The sequence below is a fragment of the Salmo trutta genome, chromosome 20, assembly GCF_901001165.1.
Source record: "Salmo trutta chromosome 20, fSalTru1.1, whole genome shotgun sequence".
NCBI classification, from domain to species: domain Eukaryota; kingdom Metazoa; phylum Chordata; class Actinopteri; order Salmoniformes; family Salmonidae; genus Salmo; species Salmo trutta.
Window position 1 is genome coordinate 31,696,273 of NC_042976.1, and position 16,722 is coordinate 31,712,994.

The following is a 16,722-nucleotide window of genomic DNA, read 5'->3' on the forward strand; positions in this document are numbered from 1 at the left end:
ACCAAGGCCCTTCTCCCCCTCTAGGAAGAGTCTTGGTGGTTCCTAACTTAATGCATTTAAGAATGGAGGCCACTGGGTCTGAATACTTATCTAAATAAGATTTTTCTGTTTTTTATTTGTAATACATTTGCCACATTTCTAAACCGGTTTTCACTTTGTCATTGTTGGGTGTTGTCTAGATTGAGAAGGAAAGGTTTTTATTTGATACATTTTAGAATAAGACTGTAATGTAACAATGTGTAAAAAGGAAAGGCGTCTGAATACTTTCCGAATTCACTGTGTATAGTGTACATTCTAAGTAATTTCAATGGTCTTTCTCCATTCTGATTTGTTTTTGGTTGAATTGAACAGTGTAAAACATTTCCTGCACTAATTTGAGATCATTTCCACACTGCCATGTAGGGCTGCACGACATGGGCAAACAATCTAGGCTTTATTCTTTTACTAATTGTTGCAATTGTGATTTTTGCTTTCAATTTAGAGCGAAACACTTGGGTAAATTGTTGGAATCATGGAGATATACTGAACAAAAATATAAACTTAACATGCAACAGTTTCAAACATGTTACTGAGTTCATAGAAGGAAATCAGTCAATTTAAATAAATTAATTTGGCCCTACTCAATGGATTTCACATGACTGGGCAGGGGTGCAGCCATGGGTGAGCCTTGGAGAGTGTAGGCCCACCCACTTGGCAGCCATGCCCAGCCTATCAGTCAGTTTTTAACCACAAAAGGGCTTTACAGACAGAAATATTGTGGATGTCTTGGGCTGGCGTGGTTACACGTGGTCTGCAGTTGTTAGGCCAGTTGGATGTCAAATTCTTTAAAATTACTTTGAAGGCAGCTTAGGGTAGAGAAATGAACATTAAATTCTCAGGCAAGAGCTCTGGTAGACATTTGTGCAGTCAGCATGCCAATTGCACACTCCCTCAACTTGAGACATCTGTGTCATTGTGTTGTGTGGCGCAACTTCATGTTTTAGTGGCCTTTTATTGCCCCCAGTACAAGGTGCACCTGTGTAATGATCATGCTGTTTAATCAGCTTTTTGATATGCCACACCTGTCAGGTGAATGGATAATCTTGGCAAAGGAGAAATGCTCACTAACAGGGATGTAAAGAAATTGGTGCGCAAATTGAGAAACTTTTTGTGCGTATGGAACATTTCTCGGATTTTTTTAATTTCAGCTCATGAAACACGGGATCAACTCTTGTACATGGTACGTTTATTTTTGTTCAGTGTAGAATGATTATTTTAATTCTATAATAAGGATATAATAGTGAGTAGAGGTCAACCGATTATAATTTTTCGATACCGATTATTGGAGGACCAAAAAAAGCAGATACTGATAAATCGGACAATTAATTTTTTAAAATATATATTTGTAATAATGACAATACTGAATTAACACTTTATTTTAACTTAATATAATACATCAATAAAATCAATTTAGTCTCAAATAAATAATGAAACATGTTCAATTTGGTTTAAATAATGGAAAAACAAACTGTTGGAGAAGAAAGTAAAAGTGCAATATTTGCCATGTAAAAAAGCTAACGTTTAAGTTCCTTGCTCAGAACATGAGAGCATATGAAAGCTGGTGGTTCCTTTTAACATGAGTCTTCAATATTCCCAGCTAAGAAGTTTTAGGTTGTAGTTATTATAGGACTATTTCTCTCTCTACCAATTGTATTTCATATACCTTTTGACTGTAGGATGTTCTAATAGGTACTTTAGTATTGCCAGCCTAATCTCGGGAGTTGATAGGCTTGAAGTCATGAAGAGCTGCTGTCCAACGCAGTAAAGTGCTGTTTGAATGAATGCTTACGAGCCTGCTGCTGCCTGCCACCGCTCAGTCAGACTGCTTTATCAAATCATGGACCTAATTATAATATAATAACACACAGAAATATGAGACTTAGTTTCCGGATTTAACCATATTAATGACCTATCATTTCAAAAACAAAATGTTTATTCTTTCAGTGAAATACGGAACCATTCGGTATTTTATCTAACGGGTGGCATCCATAAGTCTAAATATTTCTGTTACATTGCACAACCTTATGTCATAATTATGGCAAATTAGTTCGCAACGAGCCAGGCGGCCCAAACTGTTGCATATAGCCTGACTCTGCGTGCAATGAATGCAAGAGAAGTGACACAATTTCCCTAGTTTAATATTGCCTGAACATGAATTTCTTAACTAAATATGCAGGTTTAAAAAATATACTTCTGTGTATTGATTTTAAGAAACTAATTGATATTTATGGTTGGGTACATTTGTGCAACGATTGTGCTTTTTTTCGCAAATGCGCTTTTGTTAAATCATCCCCCGTTTGGCGAAGTCGGCTGTCTTTGTTAGGAAGAAATGGTCTTCACACAGTTCGCAACGAGCCAGGTGGCCCAAACTGCTGCATATACCCTGACTCTGTTGCACAGAACGCAAGAGAAGTGACACAATTTCCCTAGTTAAAAGAAATTCATGTTAGCAGGCAATATTAACTAAATATGGAGGTTAAAAAAATATACTTGTGTATTGATTTTAAGAAAGGCATTGATGTTTGTGGTTAGGTACATTGGTGCACCGACAGTGCTTTTTTTTTCATGAATGCGCTTGTTAAATCACCCGTTTGGCGAAGTAGGCTGTGATTCGATGATGAATTAACAGGCACCGTATCGATTTATATGCAACGCAGGACAAGCTAGATAAACTAGTAATATCATCAACCATGTGTAGTTAACTAGTGATTATGTTAAGATTGATTGTTTTTTATAAGATAAGTTTAATGCTAGCTAGCACCTTACCTTGGCTCCTTGCTGCACTCGCATAACAGGTAGTCAGCCTGCCACGCAGTCTCCTCGTGGAGTGCAATGTAATCAGCCATAATCGGTGTCCAAAAATGCCAATTACCGATTTGTTATGAAAACTTGAAATCGTCCCTAATTAATCTGTCGACCTCCTGATAGTGGGTGTTTTGAATAGTGTTTTTCATTACAATGAATGAAAAAAATGTCAGGGAGGAGTTATTGTGACAGGGTAGAAACCTAAGTGTTCCCTAGGGAACCCTGTAATCTTTGGCTGCGTTGAATGTTTTCTCTTAGCTACTTCATGTAGCTAACATATTCATGCTTCCCGTATTCCTCTTTGATTTAGAAGGTACTGTTGCATAAACAACGTGCTGATTTCGGTCTACAACATCACTGGTTTTATCAGGCTTTATAGCTAGTTACGTTTGCTCTGATTCAGTACATTTTATTAGCTACTTAGCTAGCCAGCTAACTAGCGATTTGCATTGGCGTCTAACAAGATTTAGGCCCAACTTGCTAAGAGAAGACAAACTAGCCATTTTTTGTAGATGTAAGAAACAAACTAGTGTAATTATAGAAAGCTAGTGGATTTATATTCAGAAGTGAAACCAGCATCGCTGTCATCAACATTGTTGTTTGTGCTGCATTGACCATGTGGACTGAATGCAAGTGTCTCGTGGTCAAGCAACAGAGGTCCTTGAGTGATGGGACGGGGCTACGTCTGTGTGGAAAGCGGCATGGAGAGAGGGATGACAAACGTAGCGGAGTGAAGAATAAAAATGGACTTTACACACGGCATATCACATTTAACAAATCGAACATTAAAAGACCATTTAAAGAAGGTAAAGTAAAACCCGAAACTGGTCCGTGCATCAATACCGGTATATTGTAAAATACGGTATACCACCCAGCCCTATTCAAAACTGGATATTGACACAGATGGCTATGTAACAGGTTCCTCTTTGTGCAAGGGCTATAAATGGCAACCATCCCTATACTATCACACGGGGGACATAGCCAGTCAGACGCGATCATTTCTATGGATAGCTGTGTAAGAATAGCAGGTTATTCAAGCCAGATACAGCAAAGCTATGAAAATCCACAGCCATTGAGTTTTGCATGCAAGCTAGCGTGCTGGGGACAAAATCAATGCTCATGTATTTTGACAGATTATCATTCAGCAGTCAATTATTTCCTGGTTTGACTCGTCTATTTATTGATTAGAAGCAATTTTACATGCTCCGCCATGACTGCTTGCTGCTCATTAAAAGTGTGTTTGGTGTGTGTGTGTTTGTGAAAATGTAGCTGGAATCTTAACATACTACGTCTTCTGTTTCCCCCTCCCTTCTCTTTTGCTTCACTCTCTCTTTTCGCAAATAACGAAAGCAACGTGGTTCATAGGGGTGTTCCTTCCAACTAAATGCTTCTGTGGTTACTCATCACAAAACTCAGTTACAGAAACACACACACACACACATCCAATACTGTAATATGTATCTGGTCCAAGGTTAACTCAGTCCAGTGTGGGAACTGAAAACGGTTATATGGGTGGCAGCGGCTTGTTATCAGCAGAGTGTAAATTTAATTTTGACCTTTTTAGATAAATTCCAAGGCCTCACAGTGATTTAGTTTTTTTTTATAAGCTCAATGGTATCATAGCTACACAGCTCTCGAGGGAATCAAGTGCTTTTACTGCCTTAGCTAGGTCAGGCCAGCAGTGTTTCATCGCTTGGATCAAAATGAAGGACAAATTGGGTGTGTAGTGTACCAAAGCAAGGATGTAGGCTAATACTAAGGATTCTTATGTACAAGGAAGGATTGTACATCATAAAGCACCACTCCTCTTTTCATGCTTCTGTTGGTACCACCCTAACTGTTTAAATTAAGCTTGTATGGAGAGGGCAGGCTATTCCAAATCGCGTGTATGAGAGGTGTGGCTCATTGTGAAACCAAATACGGTTTGTTTTGTAAATGGGTTGTTCCGTTTAATTTCAATCTCCTTATGACTGTACCCCTTTTTAGATTTAAACAACCATTTTAAAGCTTTCAAACAGTTAAACTATTTTATAATTTATTGAAGAAACTAAATGATGATTTTCACAGTACATGACCAAAAGTATGTGGACACCTGCTCGTCAACCATCTCATTCCAAAATCATGGTCATTATTTTGGAGCCCCCCCCCCCCCCCCCCTTCTGCCATAACAGCCTCCACTCTTCTGGGATGGCTTTTCACTAGATGTTGGAACATTGCTGTGGGGACTTGCTTCCTTAAAGCCACGAGCATTTGTGAGGTCGGGCACTGATGTTGGGCGATTAGGCCTGGCTCACAGTCGGTGTTCCAATTCCTCCCAAAGGTGTTCGATGGGGTTGAGGTCAGGGCTCTGTGCAGGCCAGTCAAGTTCTTCCACATCGATCTCGACAAACTATTTCTGTATGGACCTCACTTTGCGCATGAAGGCATTGTCATACTGAAAAAGGGAAGGGCCTTCCCCAAACTGTTGCCACAAAGTTGGAAGCACAGAATCACCTATAATGTCATTTGTATGCTGTAGCGCTAAGATTTCCCTTTACTGGAAATGAGGTGCCAAACCATGAATTATAATTTTTTTTTAAATCCCCAGACAATTATTACTTCTCTACCAGACTTTACAGTTGACACTAAGCATTGGGGCAGATGGCTTCTTTCCTTGCATCTGGCAAACCCAGATTCGTCTGTTGGCCTGCCAGATGGTGAAGCGTGATTCATCGCTCCAGAGACTGTTTCCGCTGCTCCAGAGTGCAATGGCGGCAAGCTTCACACCACTCCAGCCGACGCTTGGCATTGTGCATGGTGATCTTAGGCTTGTGTGCTGCTGCTCAGCCATGGAAACCCATTTCATGAAGCTCCCGACGAACAGCTCTTGTGCTGACGTTGCTTCCAGAGGCACTTTCCAGAGGGAAGAAAATGTAGCATTTTTAAAGCTAATTTCCCGCAATTCTACACATTTTGCATGGGGCAGAGATTTTTTGTTGTTGCTGTTTTAAAGCAATTCTATGCCTTCTTCCATGTCTTGTGTGTTTGATACCAGGGGTCAAAGCCCAAAATATGTACAAAAAAATATATATTACACACACGGTACCAGTCAAAAGTTTGGACACCTACTCCGAAGGTTTAAAAAAAAATAGTACAAATATTTTCTACATTGTAGAATAATAGTGAAGACATCAAAACTATGAAATAAGACTCATTTAGTAACCAAAAAAGTGTTAAACAAATCAAAATAGCTACCCTTTGTCTTGACAGATTTGCACACTCTTGGCATTCTCTCAACCAGCTTCACCTGGAATGCTTTTCCAACAGTCTTAAAGGACTTTCCACATTTTTGGGAGGTTACTCCATGATTCCATATGTGTTTAGATATCTTCACTATTATTCTAGTGTGTGTGTGTGTGTGTTGATATAAATATTCTTTTTTTCCCGGGACCTGCGCTCTGTATTGATCCCGTTCTGGGTACAGATCTGGTCCATGGTCCACCAGTTGAGTATGGAGAATCTTAAGGTGTTTGTTGTGCCCGCCATCAGTTGAGACACGGCATACTCTTAAATACAGGGTGGGTGTCTTTTCAATCATAGAAATAGAATCAGACCACTGCAGTTTAGCTGGTACCAGGGTTGGGCGGTATCCAGATTTTCATATGGTCATACCGTCTTTCTCTCAACCCCTGATTTACAGTATTACTGGCTTAGTACGTAAGGTGGTGCCAAAACATGCAAAAAAAACACCCTTTGGGCTTCTATTACCAGAATGCTAACAAAATAAGCACACGTAATAGCATATTTCCATGGAGGCTGCTATCTAAATATGCTAACGATTGCAAACTGTTAATTTTTAGCAAAGAAAGGCAGTACAACTCATAAAGTTGTGCGTGTATACACTACCGTTCAAAAGTTTGGGGTCACTTAGAAATGTCTTTGTTTTTGAAAGGAAAGCACTTTTTTTTTGTCCATTTTTAAAATAACATCAAATTGATCAGAAATGCAGTGTGGACAATGTTGTAAATGACTATTGTAGCGGCAGATTAATACAAATTTAAAAAATAAATAAAAAAAAAAAGGAATATCTTCATAGGTGTGCAGAGGCCCATTATCAGAAACCATCACTCCTGTGTTCCAATGGCACGTTGTGTTTGCTAATCCAAGTTTATCATTTTAAAAGGCTAATTGATCACTAGAATACCCTATTGCAATTATGCTAGCACAGCTGAAAACTGTTGTGCTTTTCCCCGAATAAGAACAGACTGCCGAGTTTCAGAAGAAAGTTATTTTCTGTCCATTTTGAGCCAGTAATCAAACTCACAAATGCTGAAGCTCCAGATACTAAACTAGTCTGAAGAAGGCCAGTTTTATTGCTTCTTTAATCAGCATAACTGTTTTCAGCTGTGCTAACATAATTGCAAAAGGGTTTTCTAATGATCAATTAGCCTTTTAAAATGATAAACTTGGATTAGCAAACACAACGTGCAAATTGGAACACAGGAGTGATGGTTGCTGATAATGGGCCTCTGGACGCCTATGTAGATATTCCATTAAAAATCAGCCGTTTCCACTACAATAGTCATTTACAACACTGACAATGTCTACTCTGTATTTCTGATCAATTTGATATTTTAATGGACAAAATTGCTTTTCAAAAACAAGGACATTTCTAAGTGTCCCCAAACTTTTGAACGGTAGTGTCTATAGATAGGAGCTACCAAATTTCATTTTTGGTGAGTTTGAACATGTATAACGTGACCCCTGTCAATAAACAGTTGGACTCACCTGTTCCCACTTTCTCCAGTTATGCTCTTTACAAACATGTGACTGGCTCATCTGTTCTGGGGAACTACGGTAAGCTTCATAATGTGACCGGTGAATTGAAGAACAGTCTGCTTTATCTTAACGTATTGCACAAGTTGACTGCAGGTATTTACTTAGAAAGGAGCTGCACATTATAATAGTTATGACGGTATTGGTCAAAACCATTCATGGCAATTTCCAAATACCCCGGTATACCGCCGAAGTCCAGCTGGTATGTCACTGAAATATTGAATTGAACTTCCAATTATTAACACCATAATGGCTGCTGGTTTACCCTCTGTCAAAGTTTTATTTAAGTAGGAATATCTATAATTTTATATTTCTATGATTTCAATAGGTTTAATATAGAGGATTGACAGTATAATTTAAAACGGATATTCACATTCAATTCAACATTGTGTGGACTCAACCATCTTTGATACCATTTGAAAGTTTACAATTATCATCCAAAGCGAGACACCAAGCCTGTATTCAAGAGTATGCTGTGTCTCAACCAAGGGCGGGCACAACACAAACACATCAGATTATGTAAAATAGGGTCTAGGCCACAACATATTTGAAAATAAAAGTTTGTGTTTACGCGGTAGGGTATGCGAACAGCAGGTCTGGGACAAGGTAGCACGTCCGGTGAACAGGTCAGGGTTCTATAGCCGCAGGCAGAACAGCAGAAACTGGATTAGCAGCATGACCAGGTGGACAGGGACAGACACGAGTTATCAGGCCAGATGGTCGAGAGAGAGAGGGACAGACACGAGTTATCAGGCCAGATGGGAGAGAGAGAGAGAGAGAGAGAGAGAGAGAGAGAGAGAGAGAGAGAGAGAGAGAGAGAGAGAGAGAGAGAGAGAGAGAGAGAGAGAGAGAGAGAGAGAGAGAGAGAGAGAGAGAGAGAGAGAGAGAGAGAGAGAGAGAGAGAGAGAGAGAGAGAGAGAGAGAGAGAGAGAGAGAGAGAGAGAGAGAGAGAGAGAGAGAGAGAGAGAGAGAGAGAGAGAGAGAGAGAGAGAGAGAGAGAGAGAGAGAGAGAGAGAGAGAGAGAGAGAGAGAGAGAGGAGAGAGAGAGAGAGAGAGAGAGAGAGAGAGAGAGAGAGAGAGAGAGAGGAGAGAGAGAGAAGGAGAGAGAGAGAGAGAGAGAGAGAGAGAGAGAGAGAGAGAGAGAGAGAGAGAGAGAGAGAGAGAGAGAGAGAGAGAGAGAGAGAGAGAGAGAGAGAGAGAGAGAGAGAGAGAGAGAGAGAGGGAGAGAGAGAGAGAGAGAGAGAGAGAGAGAGAGAGATAGAGAAATAGAGAGAGAGAGATGAGAGCCTAAATCAACCATGATTCACCATAGGACAGGCTATTAGCCCAAACAATGGGCTTATTGCAGATGATGTGGGGGGGGGGGGGGGGGTGGGGGGGGGGGGGGGGGGGGTGGGGGGGGGGGGGGGGGGGGGGGGGGGGGGGGGGGGTTCGGGTGACACTGTGGACCTGTCCAAAGTTACTCCCGGACAGGGCCAACCCAGTCAGGATATAGCCCTACCCACTTTTCCAAAGCATAGCCCCCACACTACCAAAGGGATATCAACAGACCACTAACTTACTACCCAGAGACAAGGCCAAGTATAGCCCATGAATATATCCACCACTGTACAAGCCCGAGGGGGTGCAAAACTGGACAGACAGGAAGATAACGTCAGTGACTCAACCCACTCAAGTCGTGTATAGTGAAGAAGAGAAAAAAAAATAAAAAAGCCTGCTACAACATGGGAGAGTGAGCAAGCCTGTGACTAAGCCCCTGTAATGGGATCAGAGGCAGAGAATCCCAGTGGGGAGAGAGGAGCCTGTTGTTGCAACCGTTGTCATGGTAACCTGACAGCTGCATGTTCTAAATTCCTCAATTTTAAAGGGTAGGAAGCATGTTTTTATTCCAAGTAGCAACAGTGTGGTCAAAGAAAGACTTAGGTAACCAGATCGTTACTGTTACTACGCACATGGTTATGTTTTATTTTTTTAAACATATTTATTCATTCATTTCCGGGTATCTTTGGAACTACCCACAATCCACTATTTCTACTTTATGCTACCTAGTTTCTATGCTAGCTCAAGCTGTCTAACATTAGCCACACCTCATGCTCCTCAGACTTTGTGCCTATGTTATCTAGTGTGAACCCCGGGATGCTCTGTGGCCTTCTTGCCGTGGGCTCAAAACGAAATAAAATTATACCTTCTTGATCTAATTGTGTAATGGTGGTCCCTCGTTTGCTCCTTTTGTTTTGTCAACTTTTCGGCATGTTCTCTGAAGTAGGCTTGGAGTTTTGTAACTTTTCCCACCTTGGCTTCCACCTATAATGGCAAAGCGAAAACTTAATTGTTTTAGTGTGTGTGTGTGTGTGTGTGTGTAAATATTTTTTAATAATATGTAAGTATTCAGACCCTTTGCTATGAGACTCAAAATTGAGCTCAGGTTCATCCTGTTTCCATTGATCATCCTTGATGTTTCTACAACTTTATTGGAATCCACCCGTGGTAAATGTATTGATTGGACATGATTTGGAAAGGCACACATCTGTCTATATAAGGTCCCACAGTTGACGGTGCATGTCCGAGCAAAAACCAAGCCAAGCTTCGGAATTGTCCGTAGAGCTCCGAGACAGGATTGTGTCAAGGCACAGATCTGGGGAAGGGTACCAAAAAATGTCTGCAGCATTGAAGGTCTCCAAGAACACAGTGGCCTCCATAAATATTAAATGGATTAAGTTTGGAACCACCAAGACTCTTCCTAGAGCTGGCTGCCCATTCCTCTGTGGAGATGGGAGAAACTTCCAGAACAACCCTCTCTGCAGATTGCCCAGACGGAAGCCACTCCTCAGTAAAAGGCACATAACAGCCCACTTGGAGTTTGCTGAAAGGCACTTAAAGGACTCTGACCATGAGAAACAAGATTCTCTGGTCCAATTAAACCAAGATTGAATTCTTTGCTCTGAATGCCAAGCGTTACGTCTGGTGGAAACCTGGCACCATCCCTACGGTGAAACATGGTGGTGGCAGCATCATGCTGTGGAGATGTTTTTCAGGGACTTGGAGACTAGTCAAGATCGAGGGAAAGATGAACGGAGCAAAGTACAGAGAGATCCTTGATGAAAACCTGCTCAGGACCTCAGACTGGGGGTGAAGGTTCACCTTCCAACAGGACAACAACCCTAAGCAGACAACCAAGATGACACAGGAGTTGCTTCGGGACACTTTTCCCTGATTTTGGTTTAAATTGAAGTTATACAATTATTTCTGTTGCATTTTACATTTTGGGGAATAGACTGGCTTGCCGGGTATCCTATTTTATTACACCACCCCATTTTCCCACATGACTTCGGCGTTCTGATCAGGAGCAAAAACAATTGAAAAGTGAGGTAACTTTGCATTGGGACTTGATGCGTATGCTAATCCATATGTTATGTTTATGCTACCTACCATTTTAAATTCAGACCTTCCACTGCTTTAATTTCTTCACATTCACAACAGGAAGTTAGCTGCAACAGGAAGCAGCTTGCCATAGCCTACTTGTAAATTTACGTTTTCCTTTTACTGTGAATAAAAAGTTTGCTTCTCAAAACGTTGTCAGATATGTTCTGGTAATTATATGAGCTGACTAGACGTCCGTTGTTTATACAGGTCCTAAGAAACATTAAGACTAATCAAATGTATTTTCAAAAGAATAGAATAGCATATTTTGAGTTTGATCCATGTTGGATGTGGTCACCATCGGGCGCTTTCTTGTCTTTCAAACTCCAACATTTATTTTGGCTGAAGACGGCCTACTAGTGAAAGTTAAACGTATGCACATTAAGCAATTTATTAGCTAAATATAAGGGCCTTTAATTATTTACCTAATCAATAAAAAAATATTAAATAGCAGTGTGCTACACTGCATTCCCCCAGGCTAAATGCCAAAGCATTTTTGTGACAATGGACAAGAACCGCTCAAGGACAGAACTACTTAAATTTTAAATTGAGAGAGTAAATGTAGCTCATTTCTGTGACGCTTTGTGGTTGCCGAGGACAAGTTTGATGTCAGACAACAATAGAATGTAAATTTAATTAATGCGTGCCAAAGACGTTAAGGTGAAAGGCAACGTTTATACTGAGGGGTTGGCAGGACTTCTAAATACATTACCGCAATCATGACTAAGTTGGTTGGCGGAAATAAAAGTATTAAGAAAAGGCAGGAAAGTTGGCGGAATGGTAAAATTGTCCGAAGAATGTCATAGTATTAAAGTTATAAAGTAAGTTACTTTCTTACCACTTCTACCATAGGCAAATGGGTCTTGACAGTTTTTTGTTTTTAAATCAAAAGGGATGCCAAAAAGTGGAACGATCCTAATGTCAACCTGCTGTAGGCCTAAGTGCTGTGCTCCCATTGAGAAGACACAACCCACGCATGATGTGCTGTAGCTTATGTTATGACGTGTCACTAAAAATAGACATTCTCTAACAGCAGGAAACCTAATTTAACACGGTTTTTCTGACTTATCGTGATCACAGTCAGTTAGTGTCAGTGAGGTGTTACGAATTGTTTAGGCTGATTTGTTGGTATGATACATGGAAGTAGAATGAGACTGTATTAATGTCTGTGGTATGCTAGTGTATTTCCTTGTTCTGGAATGTTTTTGCAGTCCTAGAAGAGAAAGTATCTACCAGGCATTGATTCAGTGGGTTAAGATCAGAGAACGGGCAAACGTTAATTTCCATCTAAAACACCATCTTTGAGGAAGAGGTTTGTGAAGACATCTATTGACACAAGCTCTGGGGTTCAGACACTCCCTTCAGTAGAAACTTAACTGTTGTTCATTCTTTACTCTGTAATGTTACATGGTGCTGTTCTGAAATATTGAAGGGATTCCACACAAATATCAGAAATCCTCACAAATTAAGAGTGAGACACCCAGGAATAGGCCTCAATCATGCACTGCATTTTGTTTTAAAATATTTGGTTGTCATAGTTACTGGAATGAGGAATGATTATAAAACTGCATTACTGCATGCATTCTTCCACTCAAGCACCCAACCTCGTGCGTGCATGGCATGCGTGGGTTTACTGTTTGTTTGTCTGCGTTTCAGAAGGAGGAACACAGACGGGCAGGCAGATAAACGTCTCCCCAAATGTCAGCCAGCGGGACGTTGAAGAGCAGCGTTGTGGCACAAAGCTTTGCATTCATAAACACTCGCTGGCTGCTCCCGTTGGCCCAACAGTCAGAATCCATAGCAAAGCTGTGCTTTGGATCAGTGTCTCTTGTGTATCTCACATTCAGACCAGTGAGGGCTGTTGCTTTGGTACTACAGTAGTGTTGCTCATCCTGCCCAGCACCACTCCCCGGGATTTTATTTTTATTTTACCTTTATTTAACTAGGCAAGTCAGTTAAGAACTAATTCTTATTTTCAATGACGGCCTTTGAACAGTGGGTTAACTGCCTTGTTCAGGGGCAGAACGACAGATTTTTACCTTGTCAGCTCGGGGATTCGATCTTGCAACCTTTCGGTTACAAGTCCAACGCTCTAACCACTAGGTTACCTGCTGCCCCAATGTTGCTGACCTGTCCCTCAGATGGGTCACTGACATCCATTTAGTTTCAAGTTCTTTTGAAATGCTAGTTTTAATGGAAGCGGCCGGTCCTCCAAGGTGGAAGAACCATAGCGTGGCTGTCCCTGGTATGCGTAAGGTTAGCAGACCTAAAATGTACACCTGCCAAATGCGGGTAGATTTTGGCATTGGCGGGTAGGCTGTCTATTTCACAAGCCACGTTGGCAGGTGGTCAGGGCTCCACAGTGAGACAATTTCACTCGCATTGTGAATAAAATGGTTACGTACGATCACATTTAGTAAAATAAATGCTGCAGTAAATGTTTTCAAAGTATTTCTGCCATTTTTGTTTCATAGCTGGTAAATTAATCGCACAGTCAAAGAATTACAAATCCTATATTACCCTATTCCACTTGCGCTGCAACATTGCCTGGCTGGAGGTTGTGCACACATGAAGAGCTGCGCACAGGCAGAAAAGTTGGTCTAATTTACTTGAAATGAAAGTCTACTGAAGTGAGACTTTGTCCTTGTGTTTCTTGGCTCTTTGTACTAAACAAGAATGTAAACGCAACATGTAAAGTGTCAGTACCATGTTTTATGAGCTGAAATAAAAGATCCCAGAAATGTTCCATACGCACAAAAAAAATTATTTCTCGCAAATGTTGTGTACAAACTTGTTCACATCCTTGTTGGTGCGCATTTCTCCTTTGCCAAGATAATCCATCCACCTGACAGGTATGGCATATCAAGAAGCTGATTTAAAAAGCATGATAATTACACAGGTGCACCTTGTGCTGGGGACAAAAGGCCACTTAACTGGTATATTTTGACACCAATAAACCCATCCATTAAAAAAATGAATTTAATATATGTCAATCTAGCAAACCAGGCAACTAAAACCAACTTTATAAACAACTAGGTTCAATGATAAGATAGCTAACATTAGACTATAACTGTCAATGCAAATGGAACTGAGATATAAATTACGTTAGTACACAGATCATACACTTAACGTTATCTAGCTAACAGTATGCTTTAACTTGGATGAGCGCTTCTCTCCCTCTGTCATGGATGCCATGGTTGCCCTTGGTTTTAAGATGTAATCCCGAGACAGGCGTTTTATACAACAGCCTTCTGTGTTTTCTTTTCGACTCCCTCATATTTGCAGTCAAACACCAGCATTTTCTCCATATCCTTAACTATCATACTCTGCTTCCACCAGGCATTCCACTGATTTCAAAACTCGGTCCTCCAGAAAGTGGAGAGCAAGAGTTGTGGAGTTCATGATATCTTTAAAAAGAGCAGCATTAGAAAGTATTACCTACACATGCTGAGCAGCTCATGTTATAGACAGAAGCGTGCTACATGGCAGACCAATCCAAACTCATCTCTCAGCATGTCTAGCCCACTCATTATCTCAGCCAATCATAGCTAGCGGGAAGGTTCCTGTATTTTTCCGTGGCTAAACCAACTAGACTCATTTTAACAATTGCATTCATATTTGCAGATGGCATACAATTTTGTTATTAAGGCACATGAAAGTTCACATTCCAGAAGGCATTTCTGCCCAAAAATTCATTTTTTTTGTAATTTCTTTTTTACGTTCAAATGCCTCCTGTGAAGTGACGTACGACACATGCCTAGTTTCTTGAACCGAGTCACATTTTATGGCGTGAAGGGTAGATACACGGAGTATCCAAGTAAGCCTAAAGAGTTTGTTTTACGATGCATCCCTTCTTCTTTTACTCTCACACCCCTTCCTGTCTTTGAACACGAGGTTTATAGAGACAATCTTTTTTCTCTGCCGAATCTTGCCCTCTTTTGCTAGTCTTCGACTTCATCCCCCTCAAGGTCTGCCTCCATCACTCTATCTTCATCTCAAGGCCTCCTCTTTCCTCTATCTAGTGTCTTTCATCCTCCCCCTCTCTCTCTCTCTCTCTCACTCAGGGTGCTACTTTCTGTCATTTCCGTTTCAGTGTGGGTGTTCAGTCAGCCACAGGCAATGAGTCACTCTGAAAGTGAAGTGTTTGAATGGTCAGTGTTAGTGCATGCAGAGAACACTGTGGGAATGGTGTGGATAGACCTTGATGCTAACTGTGTCTGTATGCGTGGCTTTAGGCCTATGTTTCTTGGATTTTTGGGGGGGACTATGTTTTTTAGTGTTTTGTGTGTAAGCATTTTGGTGACTGCTGATTTTGTGTGTGTCGGTAATTGCAATCAGAATTGGCTGTCTAAGTAGTCAAGCAGCCTACTGGATGACCCTCAAGAATGTGCACTTCTCAGTGCAAGATCTCTGAATGTAGGACTGCAAGATCTCTAACAGAAGTTCTTCTCAGCAGTTTGCTGCTCTATTGATTGGTCTCTTATTGTGTAGGAAGAGACCTTGCCAATGGAGGTCAGTGCAGAACATATGGGTGAACAAGTGCTCGGTGGGAACAGGTCTGAGTGCTGATATCTGGGGTCTGTGCTTAGAGTTGGCTGGGAGACAGGAGGCTCTTGTCAAGACCTTTGTCCTTCAGTAAAGAGTGTCAGGAAGGAAAACATCACTATTATGCTTATCAACACATTTGAGGATAAAAAGGAATCGTGTTGAAATAAATCCCCTCCCGCTCTGCCTTTCTACCTTTCTACCTCCATTCTCTCCTCTTTCTTGTCTCTCTCTCGCCGTCTGTGGGCATGTTTCTCTTAGCAGCGCTGCTCTGTCGTTCTTTCGTCAGTTCATTGCAAACACAATGGTCCCAAAATAGCCGGAGAAAGGCGTGGTTATGGTAAACGAATGCTACTGACTCGGGAGATAGTGTGGGGGGGGGGGGGGGGGGCAGGAATTGTGCTGCCCTTGGAAAGAGGCAGAGACGGAATGAGAGAGCATTGTGTATCTCTTTTTGTACTTTTGTGGTCTGTAATGGGTTGTGTGGTGTATTTTCTGACTGAGGGAGAGGGACTCTTGCCAGAAACTTCTAAGATGGACCAAATGCAGAGGAAGCGCGAGAGAGACAGTGATGAGAAGGGCCCAGAATATAGGAGGGAGAGAAGGAGAGGGAAGGATTGCGAGGGGGAAGAGTGCTGACCGGAGCCTTGGTCCTGAGACACTGGTGAAGTGTTTGCCTTGCTCTTTAGGATGAGGGTAGACCCAGACACACCAGGTTTTTTTTTTCTGGATCAATATGAGGCTTAAGTGGTGGGCCGGCCCATCGGTGCAGCTTGATACATTTTTGGGGGGGATCATTTTAGAGGTGTAAAGTGGTTTTCTTGGGGGGGGATATTGATGACAATTTCCTGCAATTCTACAAATTTCTCCATGAAGATGAGAGAAAATGTTGCAGTTTTAAAACTAATTTCCTGCAGTTCTTTGCATTTTGCCATGGCTAACGCAGTGTTATTTTGCTTAAGCATAATAACAATCAATACTGCTAAATTCATTTTCAATTCTCCCTGACCAGGGCCAGCGCGCCCATTTCTTTAGCTCTAGGCAAGATCAACATATGCCTCCCCTGTGTCATGCATGGCATGGCAGCGCAGAACGTGC

General features: G+C 41.3%; 1 protein-coding gene across 1 annotated transcript in view; it reads left to right on the plus strand.

The window, feature by feature from the left end:
• The window catches only part of LOC115155869 (alpha-1,3-mannosyl-glycoprotein 4-beta-N-acetylglucosaminyltransferase A), a 60,369-nt gene that overhangs the window by 4,218 nt on the left and 39,429 nt on the right, over window positions 1-16,722 (plus strand). The gene's annotated exons all lie outside the window — the stretch shown is intronic.